The sequence below is a fragment of the Vulpes vulpes genome, chromosome 15 (genome assembly GCF_048418805.1).
Source record: "Vulpes vulpes isolate BD-2025 chromosome 15, VulVul3, whole genome shotgun sequence".
NCBI classification, from domain to species: domain Eukaryota; kingdom Metazoa; phylum Chordata; class Mammalia; order Carnivora; family Canidae; genus Vulpes; species Vulpes vulpes.
The window spans coordinates 18,351,080-18,367,232 of NC_132794.1; the positions used below are offsets into that span (position 1 = coordinate 18,351,080).

Sequence of the window (16,153 nt, forward strand, 5' to 3'; positions counted from 1 at the left end):
ACTTCAGCTACCCTTAGTTTGTCACTTCAAAACACACAAGCACTTCTCTGCTACTTACCCCTTCCTCCAACCTAAACACACACTCAGTCTTACGCATGTTCCAAGAATTTTTGGCACGGCTGAACATATTGGTCAGGAGGACTCCAAGACTGGGAGATCAGGAACTAGCAGCCGAGGAGAGCTGGGCATCAGAGAAAACCCAGCGACCCTGGCAGATCTCGGTTCTCACCACGGGATTATGGTTAGGTTGGAGCTAAGTGTCCTCGGGGAGATGTGCTACAGGAGACCGTTTGATTCAATGACTGAAATATAGAAGTGTTAAAGCTAGTGTTCATTTAACATGTAATGCATGATAAGACACTGTGCTCTTTACATGCACTATTTCACCAAGCTCATCATCCTTCAGAAATAGATTCATCATTTCACTGGTGAGACAACTGACACAGAGATTAAGGAACTCACCCAAGTTTCATGTAGTCTAGCGCTCTTGAAATAAAGCATTTCACAGTGCAGTTTTTCTTTTCTTTTTTAAAGATTTACTTTAGAGAGATTGTGCGAGCAGGGGGAGGGTCAGGGGGGAGAGAGAGAGAGAGAGAGAATCTCCGGTGGATTCTGCACTGAGCAGAAGCCTGATGTGGGGCTCAATCCCAGGACCCTAAGATCATGACCTAAGTCAAAACCAGGAGTTGGTGCTTAATGGACTGAGCCACCCAGGTGCCCCTCACAGCACAGTTTTTCTTATGTTGCCTTTTTGATATTCACAGGCCTAACATTCTGGCTGAGGTAGCAGGCAGGGTTTTGGAGAATTGGAACTCAAAACAAGGACTCCAACTAGAGATGAGCAGCGCAGATAAAATGGGTAGTCTGAGGAAACTCCCTTCAAGGGACGCACCTACTTCACCTACTTCAGGGCTCTTTGGAGTCAAATGTTCATTCCACGGGTTAAGAGGAGAACTTTATCTTGGCAACACACACATCTTGAACGCAAATGTTTGCCAGGCTGAGGGGATGCCTTCAGATGAGAATACCATGTCCTAGGGGTCAGGATCGTTCCCCCTGGTATTCTCATAATTTTTTTCCATTGTTTTTTTTTTGTTTGTTTTTTTGTACAAATGACTTCTGAAATTACAGTTTGTACTTTGCAAAAGAAAAAAGGCCATAACAAATTACTTTAAATCAACTAAGGACTAAAAGAGGTTTATTCGGTTACAGTGCATAACTGACAAAATGTTGCTAGAAGAGTTGCTAATACAAATATACACTAAATATGCTAACAATTATAGTTAACTATTTATTTGTAAATGATATAGTCAATTATGGAAAAAAAAAACTGCAAAGAAGTCCAAACCTGAACAATTCTGTAAATTAAATCATTAGCTTTTCTCTAACAAAGTGGGGGAAGCGACTAGTTCTTGGATGAATTTTACTAAAACATTAATGTAACACTTGCTATTTTACCAAATAGTTCTCTATTTCAAACTGACCTTGTAAAGTGTTAGCCCCTTTCTGTGGATGAAGACACAGGCTTAGAGATGAAAAGTGGATTCTCTGGCCTGACGACATGGTTATGTGGCGAAGCTTATTAAAGTTGAACCTAGATTTGGGACTTAATTTCAAAAATGAATTTTTTTAAAAAATCAAATCTTTGTCTCTTGTAGGGAAAAGACAGGGGCTACCTCTCAGACATCATTTACCATGCTAATTGGTAAAAAATATTTTATTAAAAAAATTCATTGTCATAGCCTTACAGTTCCCCCTTCAGATTCACATAAAAGTGCTAACTTCAAACTAAAGTTGTCTGAATAGAAAATTGTTAAATGAGGGGGAAATATGGCCAATTTGTAAAATCTGTTTAAAAATGTTGCCAGACAATTTTTATTTGTATGTAACTGGAGAGTAGTAGTCCTTCTAATTTTTAATGACAAAGATATTCTAGTGATTGTGTCAGAATGTGTTTAGTCCATATTTCTGTCAGTTGAGTTATGAAAAGTGCTTCTGAACAGTTCTAATGAAAACACCATAAGTTTGATGCAAAGGATGTGAATATGTTTTCCACTAAAGATAAAAACAAAAGATGTGGGCTTGAAGGTTCACATAAAAATGTTTGCATTCAGAATGCTGCTGATAAATCTGAATGATCTTACTCTCTTAAAACTTAAGGTGGAACATCTTGGTGACCAGATTATGATTCACAAAAATAATAAAGCCCGAAGTCTTAAGTTTATCCAGCAGGGTGACTCATGCTTCTTTGTCATCCTCCCACGGCAGCAATATGTTCCAGTGAATGCTAGTAACAGGCATCATACCCTGTTAATGCTAACATGTAGGAGTCAGTCGGAGGTAAAAACCCCTATCACGATTAGCATTAACAGCATACAGCCTACAGCAAGCCTCCAGCATTCAGAGGATGAGGCATAAAGAATTTAAACCACAGATTTCCCCTTCCTGGTCTGCGGCACCTGCAAGAGAGAGAGAAATGGTTGTGTGTGTGTGTGTAGTTATAATGCTGGAGTAAGGGAATATAAATCTGAGAGCAAAAACAGACTTTATTTTCCTTTTAAGGGAGACGGTTAGCTCATGAAATCCTAGGAAGTAATTTGTTGAAAAAGGTAGAGAAACGAGGTGATAAAAAGACATTTTTACCTTTACGTATATTTGAAGGTAAACTTATGTTTCAAATTCTGGATTATTTATACATACATAGCCTGTTCTTTTTTTTTTTAATTTAAAAAATTTTTTTAGAAATTTTATTTATTCATGAGAGACACAGAAAGAGAGGCAGAGACATAGGCAGAGAGAAAAGCAGGCTCCATGCAGGGAGCCTGATGTGGGGATCGATCCCAGACTCCAGGATCACGCCCTGGGCCAAAGGCCGCTCTAAACCACTGAGCCACCCAGGAGTCCCTAGCCTGTTCTTTTAAAACAAAAAACCAAAACAACTCTTTGAAGTCACCAAATGCTAAAATGTAAAGAGGCGATCATGAGTTCGGGCACTACTGTCTTTTTTGATTTAAGTTTTTACCTGGGAACCAGATAATTTAAGTAAAGGGCCCAAATATTCAAAAGAGTATTTTATGATTTGTGAAAACTAAACCTGAATCCACCTGGTTTATAAAGGTTGAATTTGGGCTAGATTTTTATTCAGTAGTAAACAGTTGAGGCTTTACCTTTCTTCCTAGGGTACAGGCAATGGGGGTCTCTCCTACAAATGAATCCATCATAGCATGGCCCCATCTGCTCTTTGGAGAGTCCTGTGGGGAAAGCACCCCCCAGTGGCTTTGGTTTTGGTCTACGTAAAGGAAGTAGGACTTAAAAGGTGCTGTTTCTCGAACTTCTTGTCTTCAGCAAGGAGTGGACTAAAAAAAAAAAAAAAAAAAAAAAGAAAGAAAAAAGAAAAAGATGAATTTGCTACTTCCTGTTTGAGTCTGATTTTACTCTCTCAGATAAAGTGACATTTCTCCCACATGCTTCTGGTTGCAGTGTTACTATAGCAGAGCCTAGAAGTTACAGTATCATTCAAGTATGTGGTCTCCTCAGTGCAAGAGGGGAATCACCTTCTTTTTTATTTAATCATGAAACCAGCTAGATGTAAAACTGTGATTAAGTTCAAAAGAAATTATAAAGTTAAAAATTCCCCAATGAACGTATTTTGACAGGGCTGAATATTGTGGTTTGGAAATTTCCAAACCAAGGAAATATATCATTCTTACTGATAGTAATTTTTTTTCTTACCTTTGGTGTTTTTTTGAGATGAATTAACTTAAAGCTGAAAAGCTTTGAATTAAATGATGTCAGTTGAGGATTTTAATACCTTTTACAGATTCTTCAGTCCGTAAAGATTATAAAAATAACTACCCCCCCATCCACAGTGCCTTAGATACAGTAAATACTCCACATATATTAATATCCTTATGCTGGTTCCTCTCCAACCAATATAATTCAACCCTTTCTTAAAGAGCTATGTCTAATTTGTGTTGAAGGTAAATTGTTTGCATACTATTCTACCCAGGAGAAATTTTTCTCCTATTCTTTCAAGATGACATCTGAGCACAGGTATTTAAAAAAAATGCGTTTAGTATGATAACTGGATTTTTTTCTTTCATCTTTTGTCACAAATTGCCTGATTAGAGTGCTCAGAAAAGTGGCAAGTGTTTTTCACAATGTGCTATGCTGTCTTAAACATTCTAACAGCTTTCTTTTTATTGGCTCAAACTCTATAAAGGTATGCTGAAATGAAAAGCATCGTGCATCTTTTGATCTCAGTGCTCAAAAAGAAAACCGCGGTACTATGTACCAAGACAGACTTCTCAGGCATGAAGAATTCCTAAGGCTGCGCAGAATGAGCAATTTGTCCGATGCTACTACACAATCTTAAATCTCATTTAAGACAACATAACAAGAGATAGAAAACATTAGCCCTGGTAAACAGAAGAAAGGAGAAAATATCCTGGAATAGCTTTTTAAAAAGTATATTGAGTAGACTTTTAGACATGAGATTGGCCAGAGGGCTCATTACTGTTGAAGCTGTGCTCACTTTCAGTATTTTTGACTAGGCTTGTTAACCAAGTTAGCCAACAACAGAACTGCTGTGTGTCTGAGTGGAAACTAGTGATCACAGGAAACAAAGCCTGGTCTAATATAGCCAAGACGTTGGGCAGAAAATGCTGTCACGAGGCAATGAGGAATGAATATAGTTACTCCACTGGTAGAGTGGCAGAGTGGCAGGGTAAGAACTGGACACAATTCTAGACCTAGCAATCAACAGCCATGGCTGCTAAGCATTTGATAAAACTGTGACAAGCATAATTTGCAATGTATAGCAATATAAATTTATCTGGATCATACAATATAAATTAGAGTGGGAGTCTTGACCGTGGTGGTTCTGAAGACCTATTTCAGACCCCCCTCACTCCACATACTTTATTAGGCCCACATCCATTGTCAAGATAAGCTTTACTATTGCACAATTCTATTCAATTGCTGAAGATAGGTTCCAAGTTAAATCTGAGACTTCAAAGAAACTATCCATTCTCACCTTGGATAAAAATCTACCACTATGAAACCTTAGATATATACTAGATAAAAATACTAGATATCTTTCATCATATGGCAGGCCTTCTTTTCCTCTGGTAGTAAGAACTGAAGGGAGCGCTCTGGGAAATTTTTCCTCAAAGTAAGCTTTTCTAAATGATGATTTTTTTTTTTTTTTTTGAGGAGGGCCATATGATTTCAACATATACTTTTTTTTTTTTTTTTAAAGTAAACTGCACCAAACGTGGGGCTCAAACTCATAATACTGAGATCAAGAGTTGCATGCTCTCCCAACTGAGCCAGCCAGGCACCTCAATCCTTTTATTCTTACCTTGCTGATTTGCTAGGAAAGATGGTATCAGCTATATATTCAGAACAGAAGTTTGTCACTAAGGACTTCTTTTCATAATGAATCTTAAGTCATATCCTTCCACAATCTTATATGTCTCTATATTTTACCATTTTTCTTATTCTCAGCACCCACTACTTAATATTTGCATATCAAAAGAACTGCATGCCATAGTTTTCTTTTAAAAAAGAGTCACAGTGGTTGAATTTCATAACCAAGCCATCATGAGTTTATGCATCCTGAAATATGCAAGTACTTGGAAACTATTAATTTGTTGTTACAAAGTAAATGTACACTAATTTCTACTGAAAGGCATGATCCTAGATTGATTGATATAGCAGTATAAATTCTAGTCCAAAGCCATTTCAATGGGTGAAAAGTAATTATGCTTTTGAAAATTAAAATGGTTAAATTCAGATAATTTAAGTGTTTCCCACATTTACTTAATTTTCTTATATACTAGTCAAAACATAATCATTAAAATGGAACTCAATGTTGAACACTATTTGGATCCAATCACTAAAAGCAACTAGTGTATAATTGCCTAAGAAAGCATTATAAGCATTATCTTGCTTTCCCACCAGAAGTTACTCTGATTCCCTATATTCTGAAGTTGCTTATTTTGGTTTAGGTCATGAAAGTAAGCAGTGAAGATTAATACAGGTATGTGAAGATCAAGATCCTGAGAAAACTTGGACCTGTCACAGTTAATCTTTGTGATGACAATTTCTTGATTACCATTTTGACCTAAGGTCAAACGATGAAGGTGGCTGCTAACATGATTTCTTAAAGACCTGCCCCTCTAAAAATTCTACATCTGTCACAGTGTTTCCCTTTCCTTCCGCTTACATTAGAACCATCTCCTTTGAGTGGGAGAAGCAAGGTGGCAGGTAAGGTTTCAGGTGAGCAGTTCTTGCAATGGAAAGAAGTTATCTGCAGAGGGAGGAAAAGGTTGAGTTGGAGCCCCTCCTATTGGCACTTTGACTTACTTAGTAGGTTAGTTAGCTAAGTCATCTTGGAAAGCAGAGATCAAGGACTGAGGAGACAGGATTCAGGGTGGATAAGTTTTAAAGGGATAAAGAATGATTTAGAGGAGAGATGAGGATTTACTTCAAATAGTTCAAGAGCCAATCCTTTTCATGTCCAGCCTAGAACAGTCACAGATTGAGTATTTAGAACAGTATCACCTGAATTTGAGTTCAGTCCCCTTTTTTTTTTTTTTTTTTTAAGCTTCCTACATTGGTCTAAAATCTCCTAGAAAGTGTTGAGTCTCTCAGTAACTCTTCATAATTACCTTGAGGATTGTGACAAAAGTAATGTTCAAATGACTGGTTTCCTAAGCTGTTTATTTATGTGAATTTTTGAAATCACGTTTTCTATGATTATTCTGTTACACCTTAGTAATCAATTTTCAAGTTAACCTCTGTGATGTTAGGCAATGAGGCAAAGAATATTATGTTTCCTCTTGAATTCACCTGAGTTCACCTGATACTGATTCATATGGTAAGTAACTGGGGTCAAGTCTTCAAAAGCATACAAATGCATCTTCTAAAAGTAAAATGGATTGTTCTGTCAGAGTCATCCATATCCTGACCTCTTGGTGAATGGTAAGATTACTTTTTATATCATTAGCTTTTTTCTTACATTTAAGAAAAATTCCCAGTATAAGCCATTCCTGGGGAAAAAATGATCAACTCTCTCTGTCATCTATTTTCACAAAAATCTAACATCCGTTAATAGTTCTAATTATGAATTCTTTATTTTTTAAAAATATTTTTATTCACTTATTCATGAGACAGAGAGAGAGGCAGAGACAGAGGCAGAGGGTGAAGCAGGGTCCATGCAGGGAGCCAGATGCGGGACTCGATCCGATCCTGGGACTCCAGGATCACACCCTGAGGTGAAGGCAGACGCTTAACCGCTGAGCCGCCCAGGCATCCTAATTATGAATTCTTTAATTAAAATACCATTTCTAAATTAAGAGCTCCTTATTGAAAAGACTGGTTTGCATATGAAACAGCTTTAGTACAACATACCTTTCTGTATTTTGAAATACAGAAAATGAATGTTTTAAAGATATATGCCAGTAATAATATTAACACATAAAACTAAGTGTGACATACTTTTGAACTGTCTCACAAGAAAGCCAATGTGGAATTCACAGGATCACTATGGAAACATCATACTGAGTGGCCATTTACTGTGAACGTACAAACAAGAAAGAATCTGGACCTTAGAGGATTATTCTGCTTTTCCCAGTTTTAAAACCAGGAAGTTTTTACTGAAACCTACTTACAGATCTTATGTACAAGCAGAGCAGCCTTCCCAAAAAATTTATTGTGGACAGTGATTAATACCTTCGCTTTATAGATAAGAATGTGGAAAAAAAAAATCAGGTTAGAAGTATTTGCCCCCAGAGCCATTCTGTGGAGGAAGCAGAAGTAGGTCCAGAGGCAGCTTGAGTCCAGCCCCCCCATCCTCAGTCAGTGTGTCACAGAGGGGGCACTTCCTCAACACCCCAACCTCACAACAGCTCAGCTGCCAGCCCAAAACTTGGGGAAAATGTTATCAAACAAATATGGACAAAAACAAGGGGCAGGAAGGAGAGAACTCAGAAGAGAGATGCATTGTTTTGCTTTAAATCATGGCCATTCTTCTTTCAAAAGTTCTCAAAAGGTTCTCCACATGCTAACCACTTAAACTTTCAAATATACTTCCATGAAGAGAATTATAGTAATAATTTTCTATTTTTGTTTATAATTTATTTTCAATATTCTTTACCCCCCTACCCTCAGTTCCCCCAGGGAGAAAGGAAACGTGATGGCAGTTACCAACTCTGGAGTGCTCTGTCATCACTTGAAGAGTTACCTTTTCTAAGAGACTTCCTCCTCCTCCTCTACCTGAGTTCATAGTGTTTATTCTCAACATGGAATTTCAACAAAATGCCTCCTTTGGAACTTACTATGTATAACCTGTTTGTCGGTTACCTGTACTGGGGCCCATATGTCTGGCATCCTAGGAAAAGTCCTCTTTCCTATTTCTCCAAGCCACAACTTACGTGTTTCTATTTCTACACATGATCATGGCTCCAAACAAGGAAGGATTTGTGTACTGGGAACGATGTCAGACAAACTGAGCAAGTTCTGGAAACTAAAGGTTTGGTTTTGCCTGCTTAAAAATTAGTTTTCTTACTACATATGGGAATACCCTGTTATAAGGCAGACACCATACCGTTTATGACTTACACTCCCATAGCGTTTTACTCATGTCTTAACACACCGAATGAAGGTCAGGATTGGTGCTCCTTGAAATTCATCTCGAAATATAATGTCCTGTGTACACTTAGGAACTGGTCTACCTACTTCAAATTGCTCCTCAGATATGGATTCACTCACCCTGCCTTATTTCTTTCCCTCACCGATAGCAAACCCCTGGAGGCGGGTCCCTCTTTGGCTCCTGGTGTGACCATCTCTCTCTCTCTCTCTCTCTCTCTCTACCTCCCCCAGCGTGGTTAGTCCTGCCTCTGACTTCCACCACAGCTGTCTTCACACTGCGCTGTGATTATTTGTTGTCTCTTCCCTAGTGCTGAGGTGTACTTGAGGGCAGAAACTGGGTCCTACCCCAGTGCTTGATACACGACTGACACTCTGAGATTGACACCTGGCGTACTTCAAAGGAATTTCTGTCTGCACAACCGGCTTGGCTTTGGCACTGCAGCATTTCAGAGAGATTGAACTAATATGCAGATTCTTGGAGAATCAGTGTTGTAAAAGCTTATAAGTGTGGAAATATATAAATGAGGTCTGTTGATATTCCACATTAGTAATGGACTACTTACATTTAGGGGATTCCAGGCTTGGATGTCAGTCCACAAAGTTTGATCATTATAGGATAAAGCTGGAGAATCCTACCAGAAATAATCATCTGAAGTTATGGGTAAACTTAGGTTCCTGTTTTTTTTTTTTTGTTTGTTTTTTGTTTTTTTTAAACCACCCTTGGATGTCATAATATGTGTTTTCACTTCATTGTGGAGGAGTGTGCCCTTACTAGATATGTGTCCAAGCATTTAGAGGTGAGATGCCAGAGATGATACAGACATCAACAGAGAGAGGTGAAGGATAGGGACAGAGTGAATGAAGGCAGATGTGACAAGTGTTAACAATTAGTAAGTCCATGTGGAGGGTCTCAGAGTGTCATTACTCTGTTGCATTCAACCTGTCTGGGTTCCATTCTTGACCTCGAACGTGTTCCCAGCTGTGTGATTTTTGGGAATTTAAACTCTTTAAGTCTTACTTGCTTTAAAAATGGAGATAGTGATAGAACTGACTCAAAAGTTTATTGGGAAGATGGAATGACACAATGAACATGAAACATTGAGGGTGGGAGTGAGGCTCATAACCCAGGCTCAGTGGATGCTAGCTGCGGTACTAGCGGCAGCAGTCACAAGTACCTGCTAGGGCCTGAAAGTACCTGTCCCCCTACTACCTGTTGCCCTTGTCATTTGAAAAGTACAAGATACACTCACGACTAAATGACTGAATCATGATATAAACTAGAGATTATCAACCAACACATACAAGTCAAACGAAAATAATTCTTTGGTACCTTAATCTCTCAATCATAAAGGTACACCACCAAAATGCTTCCTTAGGAATTTTCTGAAGTGTCTTTTTTCTTTGGATTAAGGAGAAAAAAAATATTATGAAACTCTTAAAAAACTCTTTATAACCAACCAAGATTTTACCTTGTCAGGATTCTAGAGATCATTTTGTCCCTATACACTTCACTTTCTCAAATTGTCTTTGTATCTCACCTTCCAAATTGGGTTCTTGAAATATGCAAGATCATACAGGTATACAAACTAATTGCAAACACTTATATGGGTCTCTGGGCCAGGCAGGAGTTTGACTTCTTATTCCTCATCACAGCCTTGGGGATGAGTTTTATCACCTCCCCATTTGTCCTTGGTGGCCCTAAGGGTCAGGGTGCGGGCAGGGGCACTCACTAATCTGCCCCAAGTTAGAATGGGCAGGCAAGCGCCCTACTAGAATACAAACTTGAGCCATTAAGCACGGGTGTCCACGCTCTAAACTGCAATGCTGGCCCGACGGCAGCTGAGCAACATAAAGGAGCATAGCATTTTGTTAGGACAGCCGGAAACTTCCACTGTATAGAGAACATGCTCATTATGGAGAATTCCACAAACGTCATGGTATTTCATTTCACCTTAGCCAAACATCAGCTCCACAATTTCATTAAATCAGCTGTTTGATAATCTTCACTAATCTTTCTGCCCCACATGTGGATATTGTTTTTCAGAATCGGTACCGAATTGGCACAGTCTGTCTCAAGCCATGCCACTTGACTGATGTTAAGTCTCTTCTGCTGGCTAGCATGTCATCGTGAGTAGGGGTGGGACCTGTGCCTTTTGTCTCACTGTTCTTCCATTGCTCAGTCTTGTAGCCATGGGCGAGGATGCTGAACTGCTCAGATGCGTGATGTGTTACTTGGAGGATAAGTGTGCTTTTGGCCCTGACTACTGCAAACCCAAAGACAAGACTGATGGCAGAGCTTCAGTGTTTCATGGCAGGTGACAATTACACAGCAGTCATCAAATTAAGAGTGGTGTTTTCCTTAAGAGACTGAGATAGAGGGAATACGTATAAGCAAGATGTCAGTGCAAAGGTGGAATAAAGAGAGACTTCTAAGATTTTAACGCTTCTCCATGAGAAGAAGCGTTTCACAATTTTCTTATTCTATCCAAATTCAGCCAATGTGTGACAGCTTTGAAGCCAGTAAGATAGTGAAAGACAACCATACACTGTCCAGCCAGTTATCCTGGTACTTACTTACTCTGACTCTCTTTTGGGCAGAGAGGATATGAATTCACTGAGTCCGACTATGTCTTAGAAGAAGTACTGAAAGTGAAGTGAAGTGGTAGTCATGCTGGAATCATAGAATTTCTTCATCAGTTTAAGGGACTTTAAGAATGACTCAGTCCCAGCCGCCTATTTTAGAGATGAGAAGAATGCAGCACAGGAATTTGCACAGAGGTGGGACTAGAACCTACTATGGTTCTCAGGCTGGTGCCCTTCCCATAATACCAGGCTTTTGCACTGTGGGCTGCAGGCCCATCACCAAAACTGAAAAGCTACTAAAATCAATAGTTCAGCTATGATTCACAGCCAGTGACTCATAAAAATGCAGAGATGCCAACTAGTCAAGGACAGAGGTGTTCTGTCTCGGTGGAAGGTAAGAGTCCATACACCACTTCCATCACTCAAGCTATTGACTTCTCCTAGGTTTAGAAGAGGGATTATGAAAGTCCACCCCAGAGGGGTCACAGCTGAGATTCAAGGAAGCCTGGAGCTCACAGACATGAATGCAAGACTGTGTGTGAGGATGCATATTTTCTCTTCTTAAAATTTCTGAGAAAAGCATACACAGCTTCCATCAGATTTAAGGTAGGAAAAAGGCCTTCAGAACTAATACTTTAAAATGAAAAATCTCCTTTAGATTGAACAGCAGAGCTTGGTCATGACATAAAATAGTTGATTTAAAAAAAAAGGTTCTCAAAAGTTGAAACCTAGGGGGCTTTTCGGGAGTGGATTTTTTTGATTCACAGACTAACGAGCTATAAAGAAAGATGAAGGTTATTTATTTTCCGTGTTGGCCACTGGAAAGTAAAGAATGACAAAATTCACAGCACATCCTAGTTTAAGTATTTAGGTCCCTGACAGGTCAGCTTCCAGGGCGATCTCCTGTTAGCCCTGCCTCCTCTGACTTTTTAGATTCATGAGGGTAGGTGCTGTCACTTGTTTGGTCATGCTGGCTCCTCTCCAGTGTCCAGCACGGTGACTGGGAGCAAACAGAACGTGATGATGGCCTTCCCGTGAAGAGCATGTGGCACTCAGGGATTTTGTTTTTTTAAAGGCCACTAGAGTATACCATTTCCTTATAGTTAGGTAAAAACAGAGGAGGAATCTGTGCAAGTGTCACCGTTCTGCCTTGAAACGGGTCTCGGCCAGTGGTCATGTTTTCTCTTTCTTGACACGTGTGGTGTGTGGTTAGGCAGCTCTGTCCTGCAGTCAAGGTGAGCTGACCGGCCGGGCGAGGGAACCTAATTATTATTACAGGCCATTACGGAGTAGCCCGGGCAGCAGAAGTAATTACTGAATGCGCTTGGGTCCTCTGAAGGAAATCACGGAGACAGAAAAGTCTGATGGAAATGAGCCTGAACTGACAGCGCTTAATGTGCCGAGTCCCCCCACTCCCCAACATCCCACATCTCACAGGTGCGCCTCACGGCAGGCTTTACACTAAGAACCTAACGACCTTCGCAGAGAAAACACAAATTCTGTGAGCCACGAGTCCTCATGGGCAAAATGGGCATAACACCCCCTGCCCTGCCAGTTTCCTATCATTATGACTATCAAATAAGACAATGCACAGGAAGTCGCCTTGTCAACTTTTTAGCGTACATTCCTGCTCACACAGATAAGCACTTAAATATACATGCCCATTTCAAAAGATCAGTCCTACGATTATTAAAAGCTCGGCTGCCCTAGTTCATTTAGATCATACATTATGTTAAAGCCATCTATAGAAGGGAGGCCCTCCTTCAGGACACACTGAGTGACTCGGGCTTTGAAATACCACATAGCATGATGTAAAAAGTCTATTTCCACTTAAGCGTATCTATTTGACCCAGAATATAAATTCTATTATGACCATCACTAGATACCCTCGGCCTCTTCAGATAATAGAGGAACCCCAGATTCGCTGTGCGGTACTGGAGAGGTAACTTCACCTCTCTGGGCCTCAAGTTCCCTCCCGTCTTAGGGTCTTAGGACTGGATTCCCGTTTCTCCCCTTGTCGGGGCCGTCAAGCTCAGCAATCCTAGCTTCCCTCGGACTCCTCTGCCTGCTTGCAACGACACAAAAATCCACAAAACTACAAAACTCGAAAGACCCGGCCCGCCCTCTGGAGCTGCAAAGTGTGGGGCACAGGCGCCCACAGGGGCTTTACGAGGATAAAGCAGGAGAGCCCACGAGCTGTGCAGACAAACTGGCCTCCCCCGACCCCCGGGAGCGAACCGATCCCGGAGTTCACTGCAGGCTGGGCTGCGGCCTCCCGTCCAGGAAAGACGACCTCGGTAGGAGACGTTTAGGGTGCTGCGCGCTGCGGCCTTTTTTTTTTTTTTTTTTTTTTTTTTTTTTTTTAATTAAGGCCTCTTATGAAGTTGCTTTTGAAAAGCAAAGGAAAAAAAGTAAGAAAAAAAAAAAAGGCACGTGTTGCGCGCTGCCGGCCCCGCAAGTGTGCTCTGCGCGCCCCCGGCGGCCCCGGTAGCGGAGCTGGTCCTGGGCGGTGAGGCTGGGGCGGGGGGGGGGGGGGGCTCCGCCAGGCCGGCGCGGGGACCTCGGCGCAGCAGCCGCGCACTGGGGCGGCCCCGCTCCCCGCTCCCCGCTCCCCGCGCCGCTCTCCTCCCGGGGCCCGCGGACAGCGCCGCTCCGACGGGAGCTCGCTCGGCCGCCACGTGCGCGCCCCCGCCCCTGGGGCCGCCGCGGGAGGGCGCGGGGAGGGCGCGGGGAGGGCGCGCGGGGCGCAGGGCGCGGGGAGGGCGCGCGGGGGGCGCGGAGGGCGCGGAGGGCGCGCGGGGCGCGGGGCGCGGGGGGGTACCTGGCGGCCGGCGGCTCCGCTGTCCCCGCGCTCTCGCTGTGTCGTGGCGTCCGCTGGGTCCCCAGGCTGCCGGCGGCCCGACCCGACCCGACCCGCCCCGCCCCGGCGTGGCCGGCCGCTCGCAGGAAGCCCGCGCCAGCGACCGTGCGACCCTTTTATAACCCACTTGTGACTCATAACCGACCGGCCGCCCGTTCTGCAAAACCCCCCGCCTCGGCCCCCTCCTGCCTGTTCTTGGAACCTACAGCTTGAAAAACTTTTTTTTTTTTTTTCTTTTTAAAGGAAAAGTCGAAAAAAGCCCAGCGCCCGAGGACTGGTGTTTCCCCTTTCCCTTTCTCGTGGGTCTCTCTCTCGACACGCCGCGTACTTTCCTGCCTCCGCGCTGCCGGGCTCCGGCTCCAACCTTTGTTCTTCGCCAAGAGGAAGCGCATTCAAATGAGCGCCCGTCGGCGCCGCCGCAGGGGAAGTTGCTACTTTCTGCAACTGGGTGCCCGGCGGCCTGGGCCGAAGCCGTGCCCCGGACAGCGGAGCCGCAGGAGGGAGCCGCAGAGAAGCGGAGGGAGCCTGGGGCGGGGGCCCTGACCGAGGGACACTGGGTCGAGCGGCCCCTCCGGGGGAGCCTCCCCGCCTCGCCCTCCAGGAGGCAGCGTTCGGCCTGGGAGCCCTGCGTGGGGATGGAGAACGGTCGCACGGGCCGCATTTGTGCTTGGGGGACGCTGCCATACAGGGCTGGAACCTTCTTTCATGTTGACCTCAGCCACATGCTTTCCCGGCCCCCTTCCCGCCTCCAGGACACATTCCTGGAGCGTATGAGACTTGAGTCTTTCAAAGTGTTGACTTCATCGCCTTTCCTCTTGACCTCTCCCATCCTACCAAAAGGGGGGCGTTTTCCTGGAGCAGGTCATCTGGCACACTGGGCTGCGATGGATAAACCAGATCTAAGACGTGGCACGTGTATACTGCAAGACTGGTTGAGTGACTCATTCTTGAGCCCTGGTGTAATGACCTTTCAGACGTTGAGGAAGAAGACAGAAATGCGCAGGAGACAGAGAGGAGGTGGTCTGGGGTGGATTTAGCCTCATCCCCCTGTGGTTCATGCCTTCTCCTGGATAAGACGGGATCCCTGCGGGATCCCAGAGCGACTCTTTTGTAGTTGAGTCTCCATCCCCAGGGCAGAAGACATCCTGGAAGAGTTTGTATTAGGCTGATGTCAGAAAATTCATTTCTGGAAACTTGGGATGCATTGTCAGAGCACAGAGTCCTTAACTTACACGGTGGGGGTTCGCTAAGAAACTGGGGAGCATTTAAAAATTCTCTGTTCTTAAGACTTACATGGCCATAACGATAACAGGTAACGTTTATGAAGCATTTATAAATGTACCAAGTGCCGGGCCATGGTCTGAAAATCCCTGCATGAGGGACACTGAAACACAGAAAGATCAAACGCTTTGCTTTGGGTCCTAGTAGGTAGCAGAGATGAGATTCAGACCCAGCTCTGCCCCGTGCATATGGCTCCATTATACAGCCTCCCTACCTGCTGGATCCACCGTTCCCCAGTGAACTGGAGCAGAATAGTGCAGTTGGCAGTGGGGAAAAGAATCATGGTCCTCACCAAGGTGGGTCATACCCCTCTGCTGGTTATAGACACCTGCAAACCCTTTCCAGATTTCCCTTCTGTGGTATTAGGTCTTAGTTTGGGGCACCCAGTAATGGTGGACAGAGAGATAAATGGTTTTTGGGAGTCAAACCAATTTGCATCTCATTGTAGCTTCTAGCTGTGGGACTTGGGGTTGAGTTTCCTGCACTTCAGTTTTCTCATGTGAAAAATGAGGAAAACAGAATCTTTCACTGGGGATTGCTAGGGAGTGACTTGACTTGGATGTCTCCCTGCCACCCTCCCCCACCCCGCCTCTGCCATTCATTTGTTGTAGCCCTAACCTGTAACGTGACTGTGTTAGGAAATACCGCCTATGAAGAGGTGACTAGGGTTAAATGAGGTCATAAGAGTGGGGCTCCCATACTTATAAGAAGAGGAAGAGACCCAGAGCCCTCTCCACATTTATGCAAAGAGGTCATGTGAGTACGCAGTGGGAT

At 43.2% G+C, this 16,153-nt stretch overlaps 1 long non-coding RNA gene across 1 annotated transcript; it reads right to left on the minus strand.

Moving 5' to 3' along the window:
* Nucleotides 1-1,169: 1,169 nt before the first annotated feature.
* LOC112917695 (uncharacterized) lies at nucleotides 1,170-14,171 on the minus strand. The gene is made up of 3 exons (XR_011997681.1): nucleotides 14,060-14,171; nucleotides 3,168-3,356; nucleotides 1,170-2,459 (listed from the first exon to the last, which is right to left on the minus strand). It is a non-coding gene; the product is annotated as an uncharacterized lncRNA (long non-coding RNA).
* Between the last annotated feature and the right edge of the window lie 1,982 nt (nucleotides 14,172-16,153).